The following is a 10587-nucleotide window of genomic DNA, read 5'->3' on the forward strand; positions in this document are numbered from 1 at the left end:
GAAGGGAAGGGAAAAGATTAGGGTTTGGGGATGATGAAAGGGCTTTCTACGGGCAAGGATGGCAAAGGGTGGCAGTGACGGAAAGTCAGGCAGATGGTCCTGTCCTGTCCGTCCGTCTTTTTGTATCATGAATTGGAAAGACTGCAAGGGGGAGGGGAGGTGCTTGTGCCCAAAAGGAGGAGTTATTCAGATTCATTGCAGTGGGCGGCGGCTGCAAAAAGTACCATTCTCCTTGTTTTTGCTCTGCAAAACAGCCTTTTCAAGGGTTTGGCTTGGGTGACAAAATGTCTTCTGTAGGCGTGGGTTTGTCTCCCTCTCCCTAAGATGTGTCCGGTATAGGCCAGGGTGCCACTCAAGGCCGTAACCAATTCGGGTTATAGCTTCTCAGCCTTTTGGCTAAGATCAAGTGTAGTTTCGGAGGACGCTACCTTGGTCGGTACTGGAAGGTGCCTGGGATTGCACGTCTGCCGGCCTTGAGGGAGTGTGTGCGCCTTCTGGTGACACATAGCCCTCTTGTGCCTGGACGGTTCCCAGGCAACGGGAGGCGATCACCTTTGTTATTTTGAAGTCCTACTGATAAACAGAAAAAAAAAAAATTAAATCTGTTCTTATCAGTTTAATATCTGATACGTCCCCTCTCTAGGGACCATATATTAAATGGATTTTTAGAACAAGGAGATGGAAAAAATCTTGCTCTGTCCACTCCACGCATTGACCTGGTATTGCAGTACCTCCAGGACCGGTGCACCCCTTCTTAACCGAGTTTCCAAAAGCAGAACTCAATTCACCTGATTCAAATGAGCCTCATTAGTGAATTGAAAGAAAGCAAAAACTTTATATGCACCTCAATTTGGCCAATTCACTTTTCACACTTTCACCCTTTTTTTTTATCTTTCACACCTTTTACTTGCTTTATTGATGCAAAAGCTGTGCCAAATAGCAAACTCATCTCCACTCAACTTGACCAACTCTGCTATGTCCCGTGCAGTATCTTATTCTCAGTCTTATCTAGATCATTTGCAATTGAATAGAATAGATCCCTTTTGGACACATTGGATTCAGCTGCTGCAGTGACTGCAGGTGTTAGAAGATGCAGACTTGGCATCAGGTGCTGTCTATCAGATTCCACTCCAATTAAAGCTTCCATTGTTTTTCGGTGTTTTCTTTGAGCAATGATGATGTCTTTAGTGATCTGTTGGCTCCCTCTCCTGGAGGAAGAGTTTGCTTGCTCTTGGACTTTCAAAAAGAGAGGTCATGATAGACATTTAGCTTCTGAGCCCAATTGGGGACAGTCATGGGTGATGAATGTTTTGCAACCTGCTGCGAAGCCTGATACCGCAATATAAGGAACGTCAAATACTAAGAATGGGCGGCCTATGAAAGAATTAGTACTTTCATTAAGCATACTTAAACGGCTAATTGGGAATAGACAAACTGTAAAAAGCCCTCTGAGAAAGCCCCTCTCTATCCTTTGTCAGTAAGCTTTTCTGTAGTCTGCCTGTTGATGTATTTTCCGTTTGAACAGTGCACAACATGAAGTGACGGAACACTGGCTTGTCACAATGTCCCCCGCTGACATCACAATAGCGCTGCTGCCTAGAAAGCCAGCTGCGCAGCAGAAGTTGCACTTTGGGTGGGATGGTGGGCTAATGTATCTATTCCTGCTTGGTGAGAGTTTGACATGATCTAGAGCAACGAGTTCCAGCGGCTAGCGGTTGATTATTGGCTGTAATGGGGCTTTCTGGCTGGTGCTAGCCTTTCTTCTTAGCACACAGGAACCACAATCCCTACACCATGCTTCGATGGATTCTCTCATCCCAGCCCAGTAAAACTACATATTTCACACAGTTATAGGCAGCCCATGGGCATTCACCTGGATTAAAACCCATAACAGCTCATAGACCAAACAATCAATCTACCACTGGACCAAAGACAGGAAGCTAAATCCACTGCCTGCGGTAACTAACTTAATCCTATAGGCTACTCACACAACAAACCCAAGAGAAAGGAAAAAAACATGGCTTCGATTATCCATCCAATGAAAACGCATAACCATTGTGAGCCATTGGACAATGCAATTGCACACATGGTGACATGGTGCACGGCCCAATGAATCAAGTCTGTACTTCATATTCACGGTTTAAGCCCTTGGGTTTTAATGTGTCCAGAGTACATATCCAGAAAGATTCCCTTTTTTTGTGCTAAGCACAAGTCAACAATACATTGTAAGCAGATTCTATTACCAGTCCCACACCATTTTGTGACGCATAATCACACAGTGGCCCAATTAGATTCCAAGTCATCGAACATGTCCCAGCCATACGCAGAGGAGGCAATAGAATTAGGAAGCTCAAAGAAAGGGAATCTTTCTGGATATATACTCTGGGCACGTTGGAACCCAAGGGCTTAAACCATGAATATGAAGAACCGACTTGATTCATTGGGCCGTGCACATTTTTTCTAACGCCCGGTTCTTTTTCGTGTTCACACTATATATGGTTCCACTATGTATGGAGTTCCATTCTTCCTTGTTTTTTATTTGTCATGTTTGTCATGTCTGATCAACTGGTTACATTATGTCTGATTACCTTGTCTAACAGTTTTTTCTCCCCTTTCTTTACCTTCCATGTTCCCATAGTCACGTGAAATATCCCTGTTGCACTTGATTACGGCTCACTATTCACTATAGGATGTCTTATATCTAACATCACACTCTCACCCATCAGCACTCTATAGGTTTGTATAAGGTATGCGCTTACACAACCGGTCCTCCATAGGTATTTCCACTTATGTAACACTATCCCTATGATCACTCATAACTCATACCCTTGTAGTCAATTACAGCCTCCTCTCTCCCCCCCTCCCCTTCTCCCTTTCCATCTATAATTTTGCCATATATACTAGCAAACACTCAGTGTACCTAGTGGCATCCTATTCGTGGCTATTGGACCTTGCTATAGTCCCACTAGTGCCAAGACATTTGCAGAGCGCATCTGCCTGCGTTGCACACTCCAACTAATTATAAGTAAGCCATTATACTAGCAAACACTCAGTGTACCTAGTGGCTTCCTATACGTGGCTATTGGACCTTGCTATAGTCCCACTAGTGCCAAGACATTTGCAGAGCGCATCTGCCTGCGTTGCACACTCCAACTAATTATAAGTAAGCCATTATACTAGCAAACACTCAGTGTACCTAGTGGCATCCTATACGTGGCTATTGGACCTTGCTATAGTCCCACTAGTGCCAAGACATTTGCAGAGCGCATCTGCCTGCGTTGCACACTCCAACTAATTATAAGTAAGCCATTATACTAGCAAACACTCAGTGTACCTAGTGGCATCCTATACGTGGCTATTGGACCTTGCTATAGTCCCACTAGTGCCAAGACATTTGCAGAGCGCATCTGCCTGCGTTGCACACTCCAACTAATTATAAGTAAGCCATTATACTAGCAAAAACTCAGTGTACCTAGTGGCATCCTATCTGTGGCTATTGGACTTTGCTATAGTCCCACTAGTGCAAAGACATTTGCAGAGCACGTCTGCCTGCATTGCACACTCCAACTTTTTTAAACTAAGCAATTTTACTAGCAAACACTCAGTGTACCTAGTGGCATCCTATACGTGGCTATTGGACTTTGCTATAGTCCCACTAGTGCCAAGACATTTGCAGAGCGCATCTGCCTGCGTTGCACACTCCAACTAATTTTAACTTAGCCATTATACTAGCAAACACTCAGTGTACCTAGTGGCATCCTATACGTGGCTATTGGACTTTGCTATAGTCCCACTAGTGCCAAGACATTTGCAGAGCGCATCTGCCTGCGTTGCACACTCCAACTAATTATAAGTAAGCCATTATACTAGCAAACACTCAGTGTACCTAGTGGCATCCTATACGTGGCTATTGGACCTTGCTATAGTCCCACTAGTGCCAAGACATTTGCAGAGCGCATCTGCCTGCGTTGCACACTCCAACTAATTATAAGTAAGCCATTATACTAGCAAACACTCAGTGTACCTAGTGGCATCCTATACGTGGCTATTGGACTTTGCTATAGTCCCACTAGTGCCAAGACATTTGCAGAGCGCATCTGCCTGCGTTGCACACTCCAACTAATTATAAGTAAGCCATTATACTAGCAAACACTCAGTGTACCTAGTGGCATCCTATACGTGGCTATTGGACCTTGCTATAGTCCCACTAGTGCCAAGACATTTGCAGAGCGCATCTGCCTGCGTTGCACACTCCAACTAATTATAAGTAAGCCATTATACTAGCAAATACTCAGTGTACCTAGTGGCATCCTATCTGTGGCTATTGGACTTTGCTATAGTCCCACTAGTGCCAAGACATTTGCAGAGCGCATCTGCCTGCGTTGCACACTCCAACTAATTATAAGTAAGCCATTATACTAGCAAACACTCAGTGTACCTAGTGGCATCCTATACGTGGCTATTGGACTTTGCTATAGTCCCACTAGTGCCAAGACATTTGCAGAGCGCATCTGCCTGCGTTGCACACTCCAACTAATTATAAGTAAGCCATTATACTAGCAAACACTCAGTGTACCTAGTGGCATCCTATACGTGGCTATTGGACTTTGCTATAGTCCCACTAGTGCCAAGACATTTGCAGAGCGCATCTGCCTGCGTTGCACACTCCAACTAATTTTAACTTAGCCATTATACTAGCAAACACTCAGTGTACCTAGTGGCATCCTATACGTGGCTATTGGACTTTGCTATAGTCCCACTAGTGCCAAGACATTTGCAGAGCGCATCTGCCTGCGTTGCACACTCCAACTCATTATAACTAAGTTGCATTGTCAGGGATATTTATTCTTTATTATTCTGCTGTTAATAAAGCTAGACCACCACTGCAATCTTCACCACCTCTCAATTTTTACTACCACATTTTCAGTCCACAATCTTGTCGCAATCAACATGAGTGGCAAAATGACAGATGCTGGTGGAAAGGGGAAGAGGCGTGGTGGAAAAGGCAAAAAAGGTTTTGTCTGTGGGGAAAGTGGCAAAGCTCCATTATCATCTGCTGAAGATAGACCATCTACCAGCAAAAGTAAGATGTCTACTACTTACCGTGGACAATCCGATGTGCTCCCTTTTTTACGGACACGAACAACAGGAAGAAAGGTAGATGATGGGCAAAAAAGGAAAATGCTTGAATGGATCTCAAGTGGTCCAACAAGTGCCCTCTCAGCCACTTCAAGTACCGCATCCAAAAAACACCAGTCCTCTGAGTTGTCATCCCAATCACACTTGATTTCTCCCAGCTCTGAAGTCTCCATCAGCCCTGCACAGTATGGTGGAACTGAGATGGCTGAGTCTGCAGAGCTGTTCAGTCACACTATAGCCTGGGAATCAGAGGTCTGCTCCCAAGCTACAGTGAGTACAGAACAGGAAATGGTCTGCAGTGATGCCCAGAACCTTTGTGACTCTGATTCAGGCCGTGAGGACCAAGTTTCTGAGCATAATGTTGACCCTTTGTCACAAACTGTAACACCTGTGGTTATAGACAATGAGGAACATACTGATGAAGATGAGACGCAGATACCCGATTGGGATGACAACTTAAATATTCGGTCAGGGCAAGAAGAGGCTCGGTCTGAGGGGGAGGGGAGTGCAAACACAACAATTGATGATGAAGTTCTAGATCCCACCTACTGTCAACCCCCAGTCAGGCACTCGAGGAGGTCAACAGAGGCGGTGGAGGAGGATGCAACCGACGACGAAGTTACCTTGCGCCTTCCTGGACAGAGTCGGAGCACTGGTAGCACGTCTACAACTGCATCCTCAGCCACCACTCTGCCTATGAGCATTATTCGGGGTGGATCAACAGGTCGCATGGCCTCTAAGCCTTGCCTAGCCTGGTCCTTTTTTGACATAGAAAAAGATCGCCCAAATCATGTGATATGTAAAATTTGTCATGATTCTCTTAGTAGAGGTCAAAACCTCAGCAGTTTGACAACTTCTTCCATGAATCGTCACATGAATAAATATCATAGGTCCCGGTGGGAAGCTCACTGTGCTGCAATGCTGCAAGAGCGAACCATCCACCGCCCGCCCCTTCCAGTGCATCCGCGCGCTCTTCATCTTCTAGGACTGTGGGGACAGCTGTCACACCTGTTTTTCCACGCCAAACTTCCACCACTGTAACCGCAACAGGCAGTTTGCTTGTAAGGTCGTCAGTTGGTTTGGAAGGGGAAACAAGTGAGTGTGTACAGCTCTCTCAGACATCGATAGCACCAACGTTGGATGAAGGCAACATTATGTCTCCGCCTGCACTTTCCTCACAAACCTGCATTTTTCCAGGGACACCCTACTCAACACCGTCTACACACAGCAGCCAGATCTCTGTCCCTCAGATGTGGTCAAATAAAAGGCCACTTCCTCCGACCCATGACAAAGCTAAGAGGTTGACTCTATCCCTCTGTAAGCTGTTGGCTACCGAAATGCTGCCTTTCCGCCTAGTGGACACACAGGATTTTAGAGACCTTATGTCTGTCGCTGTGCCCCAGTACCAGATGCCTAGTCGCCACTACTTCTCTAAGAAAGGTGTGCCCGTGCTACACCAGCATGTCGCACACAACATCACCGCTTCCTTGAGAAACTCTGTGTGTGAACGGGTGCATTTCACCACCGATACTTGGACCAGTAAGCATGGACAGGGACGTTACATGTCGCTGACTGGGCACTGGGTAACTATGGTGATAGATGGTGAAGGGTCTGCTGCACAAGTCTTGCCGTCCCCACGACTTGTGTGTCAATCCTCTGTCTGTCCAAGTTCCGCCACAGCTTCTGCATCCTCCACCTCATCTGGGTCCTCCACCTCCGCCCCAAGCCTGCCTGGTCAGGCCACCAGCGTTCTCACTGCGCAGAAGGAATCACGCACGCCTCATTACTATGCTGGCAGCAGAGCGTAACGGCATCAGGCGGTCTTTAGCTTGACATGTCTTGGGAATAAGAGTCACACAGCTGAGGAGTTGTGGTCAGCTCTGCGGTCCGAGTTTAATAAATGGTTGTCTCCACTCAACCTGCAGCCTGGTAAGGCCGTGTGCGACAATGCTGCAAACCTGGGTGCGGCACTTCGCCTGGGCATTGTGACACACGTACCTTGTATGGCTCACGTGTTGAACCTTGTCGTCCAGCAATTTTTAACACACTATCCCGGCCTAGATGGCCTTCTGAACAGGGCACGAAAACTGTCAGCTCACTTCCGCCGTTCAAGCGCCGCAGCAGAGCGACTTGCATCGCTCCAGAAGTCTTTCGGCCTGCCGGTTCATCGCCTGAAATGCGATGTGGCGACACGCTGGAATTCAACTCTCCACATGTTACAGCGACTGTGGCAGCACCGGCGAGCCCTGGTGCAATACGTCATGATGGGCCAACGAGATGCAGAGGTGGGGCAGATCACCCTGATGGAGTGGTCTCAGATCAAGGACCTATGCACCCTCTGCACAGTTTCGACATGGCGACGAATATGTTTAGCTCTGACAATGCCATTATCAGCATGACGATTCCAGTCATTTACATGCTGGAGCACACGCTAAACACTATTCGGAGTCAGGGGGTGGGACAACATGAAGGGGAGGAACTACAGGAGGATTCATATGCGCAAGGGACAACAACATCACCAAGGTCCAGACGTTCATCATCACCAACGCAGCAGGCATGGGACCATGGGGAACAGGGATCGACAAGGGCGCATAGTAGCAGGCGAAATGTTGAGCAAGGTGCAGGAGAACATGAAGAAATGGAGGACGAACTGTCCATGGACATGGAAGACTCAGCGGATGAGGGAGACCTTGGTCAAATTTCAGTTGAAAGAGGTTGGGGGGAGATGTCAGAGGAAGAAAGAACGGGTAGCACCTCTATGCCACAAACACAGCGTGGACTTGGTCCGCATGGCTGCGCAAGACACATGAGTGCCTTTTTGTTGCACTACCTCCAACATGACAGTCGTATTGTCAAAATTAGAAGTGATGATGACTACTGGATTGCCACACTATTAGATCCCCGGTACAAGTCCAAATTTTGTGACATAATTCCAGCCATAGAAAGGGACGCACGTATGCAGGAGTATCAGCAGAAGCTGTTACTCGATCTTAGCTCGGCTTTTCCACCAAACAACCGTGCAGGTAGGGAATCTCCCAGTTGTAACTTGACAAACATGGGACGGTCTCGTCATCTTCAACAGTCTACCCGTACCAGTAGGACCGTATCTGGTGCCGGTAACAGCAATTTTATGGAATCTTTTCATAATTTTTTTAGACCCTCTTTTGCAAGGCCACCAGAGACAACAAGTCTGACACATACTCAACGGCTGGAGAGGATGATACAGGAGTATCTCCAAATGAACATCGATGCCATGGCTGTGCAACTGGAGCCTTGCTCCTTTTGGGCTTCAAACCTAGAAAAATGGCCAGAGCTCTCCAGTTACGCCTTGGAGATTTTGTCGTGTCCAGCTGCCAGCGTTGTCTCTGAACGTGTATTCAGTGCTGCTGCACTTTCCCCACAGACAAAACCTTTTTTGCCTTTTCCACCACGCCTCTTCCCCTTTCCACCAGCATCTGTCATTTTGCCACTCATGTTGATTGCGACAAGATTGTGGACTGAAAATGTGGTAGTAAAAATTGAGAGGTGGTGAAGATTGCAGTGGTGGTCTAGCTTTATTAACAGCAGAATAATAAAGAATAAATATCCCTGACAATGCAACTTAGTTATAATGAGTTGGAGTGTGCAACGCAGGCAGATGCGCTCTGCAAATGTCTTGGCACTAGTGGGACTATAGCAAAGTCCAATAGCCACGTATAGGATGCCACTAGGTACACTGAGTGTTTGCTAGTATAATGGCTAAGTTAAAATTAGTTGGAGTGTGCAACGCAGGCAGATGCGCTCTGCAAATGTCTTGGCACTAGTGGGACTATAGCAAAGTCCAATAGCCACGTATAGGATGCCACTAGGTACACTGAGTGTTTGCTAGTATAATGGCTTACTTATAATTAGTTGGAGTGTTCAACGCAGGCAGATGCGCTCTGCAAATGTCTTGGCACTAGTGGGACTATAGCAAAGTCCAATAGCCACGTATAGGATGCCACTAGGTACACTGAGTGTTTGCTAGTATAATGGCTAAGTTAAAATTAGTTGGAGTGTGCAACGCAGGCAGATGCGCTCTGCAAATGTCTTGGCACTAGTGGGACTATAGCAAAGTCCAATAGCCACGTATAGGATGCCACTAGGTACACTGAGTGTTTGCTAGTATAATGGCTTACTTATAATTAGTTGGAGTGTGCAACGCAGGCAGATGCGCTCTGCAAATGTCTTGGCACTAGTGGGACTATAGCAAAGTCCAATAGCCACGTATAGGATGCCACTAGGTACACTGAGTGTTTGCTAGTATAATGGCTTACTTATAATTAGTTGGAGTGTGCAACGCAGGCAGATGCGCTCTGCAAATGTCTTGGCACTAGTGGGACTATAGCAATGTCCAATAGCCACGTATAGGATGCCACTAGGTACACTGAGTGTTTGCTAGTATAATGGCTTACTTATAATTAGTTGGAGTGTGCAACGCAGGCAGATGCGCTCTGCAAATGTCTTGGCACTAGTGGGACTATAGCAAAGTCCAATAGCCACGTATAGGATGCCACTAGGTACACTGAGTGTTTGCTAGTATAATTGCTTAGTTTAAAAAAGTTGGAGTGTGCAATGCAGGCAGACGTGCTCTGCAAATGTCTTTGCACTAGTGGGACTATAGCAAAGTCCAATAGCCACGTATAGGATGCCACTAGGTACACTGAGTGTTTGCTAGTATAATGGCTTACTTATAATTAGTTGGAGTGTGCAACGCAGGCAGATGCGCTCTGCAAATGTCTTGGCACTAGTGGGACTATAGCAAGGTCCAATAGCCACGTATAGGATGCCACTAGGTACACTGAGTGTTTGCTAGTATAATGGCTTACTTATAATTAGTTGGAGTGTGCAACGCAGGCAGATGCGCTCTGCAAATGTCTTGGCACTAGTGGGACTATAGCAAAGTCCAATAGCCACAGATAGGATGCCACTAGGTACACTGAGTGTTTGCTAGTATAATGGACCTGACATTACCTCTCTACTAACCAGAATCCCACAATGTCTGTCTGCTATTTCATCCGTCTTCTCTGTGCGATTCCTAAAACTTAACATGGACAAAACAGAATTCATTGTCTTTCCTCCTCCTCACTCATCTCCTCCAACAAGCCTTTCCATCAAACTCGATGGTTGCTTACTCTCCCCAGTCTCACAAGCTCGTTGCCTTGGAGTGACCCTCGACTCTGCTCTATCCTTCAAGCCACACATCCAAGCCCTCTTCACCTCATGCCGATTACAACTCAAAAACATCTCCCGGATCCGTGCTTTCCTTAACCAAGAATCATCAAAAACATTAGTGCATGCCCTCATCATCTCCCGCCTCGACTACTGCAACCTCCTGCTCTCTGGCCTCCCTTCCAACACTCTTGCACCCCTCCAATCTATCCTAAACTCTGCGGCCCGCTTAATCCACCTCTCCCCTCGCTACTCCCC

At 46.6% G+C, this 10587-nt stretch overlaps 1 pseudogene; it reads left to right on the plus strand.

Moving 5' to 3' along the window:
• Window positions 1-547: 547 nt before the first annotated feature.
• On the plus strand, window positions 548-753 carry LOC142261398 (U2 spliceosomal RNA; annotated as a pseudogene).
• Window positions 754-10587: the final 9834 nt, after the last annotated feature.

Source organism: Anomaloglossus baeobatrachus, unplaced genomic scaffold (assembly GCF_048569485.1).
Source record: "Anomaloglossus baeobatrachus isolate aAnoBae1 unplaced genomic scaffold, aAnoBae1.hap1 Scaffold_216, whole genome shotgun sequence".
NCBI classification, from domain to species: domain Eukaryota; kingdom Metazoa; phylum Chordata; class Amphibia; order Anura; family Aromobatidae; genus Anomaloglossus; species Anomaloglossus baeobatrachus.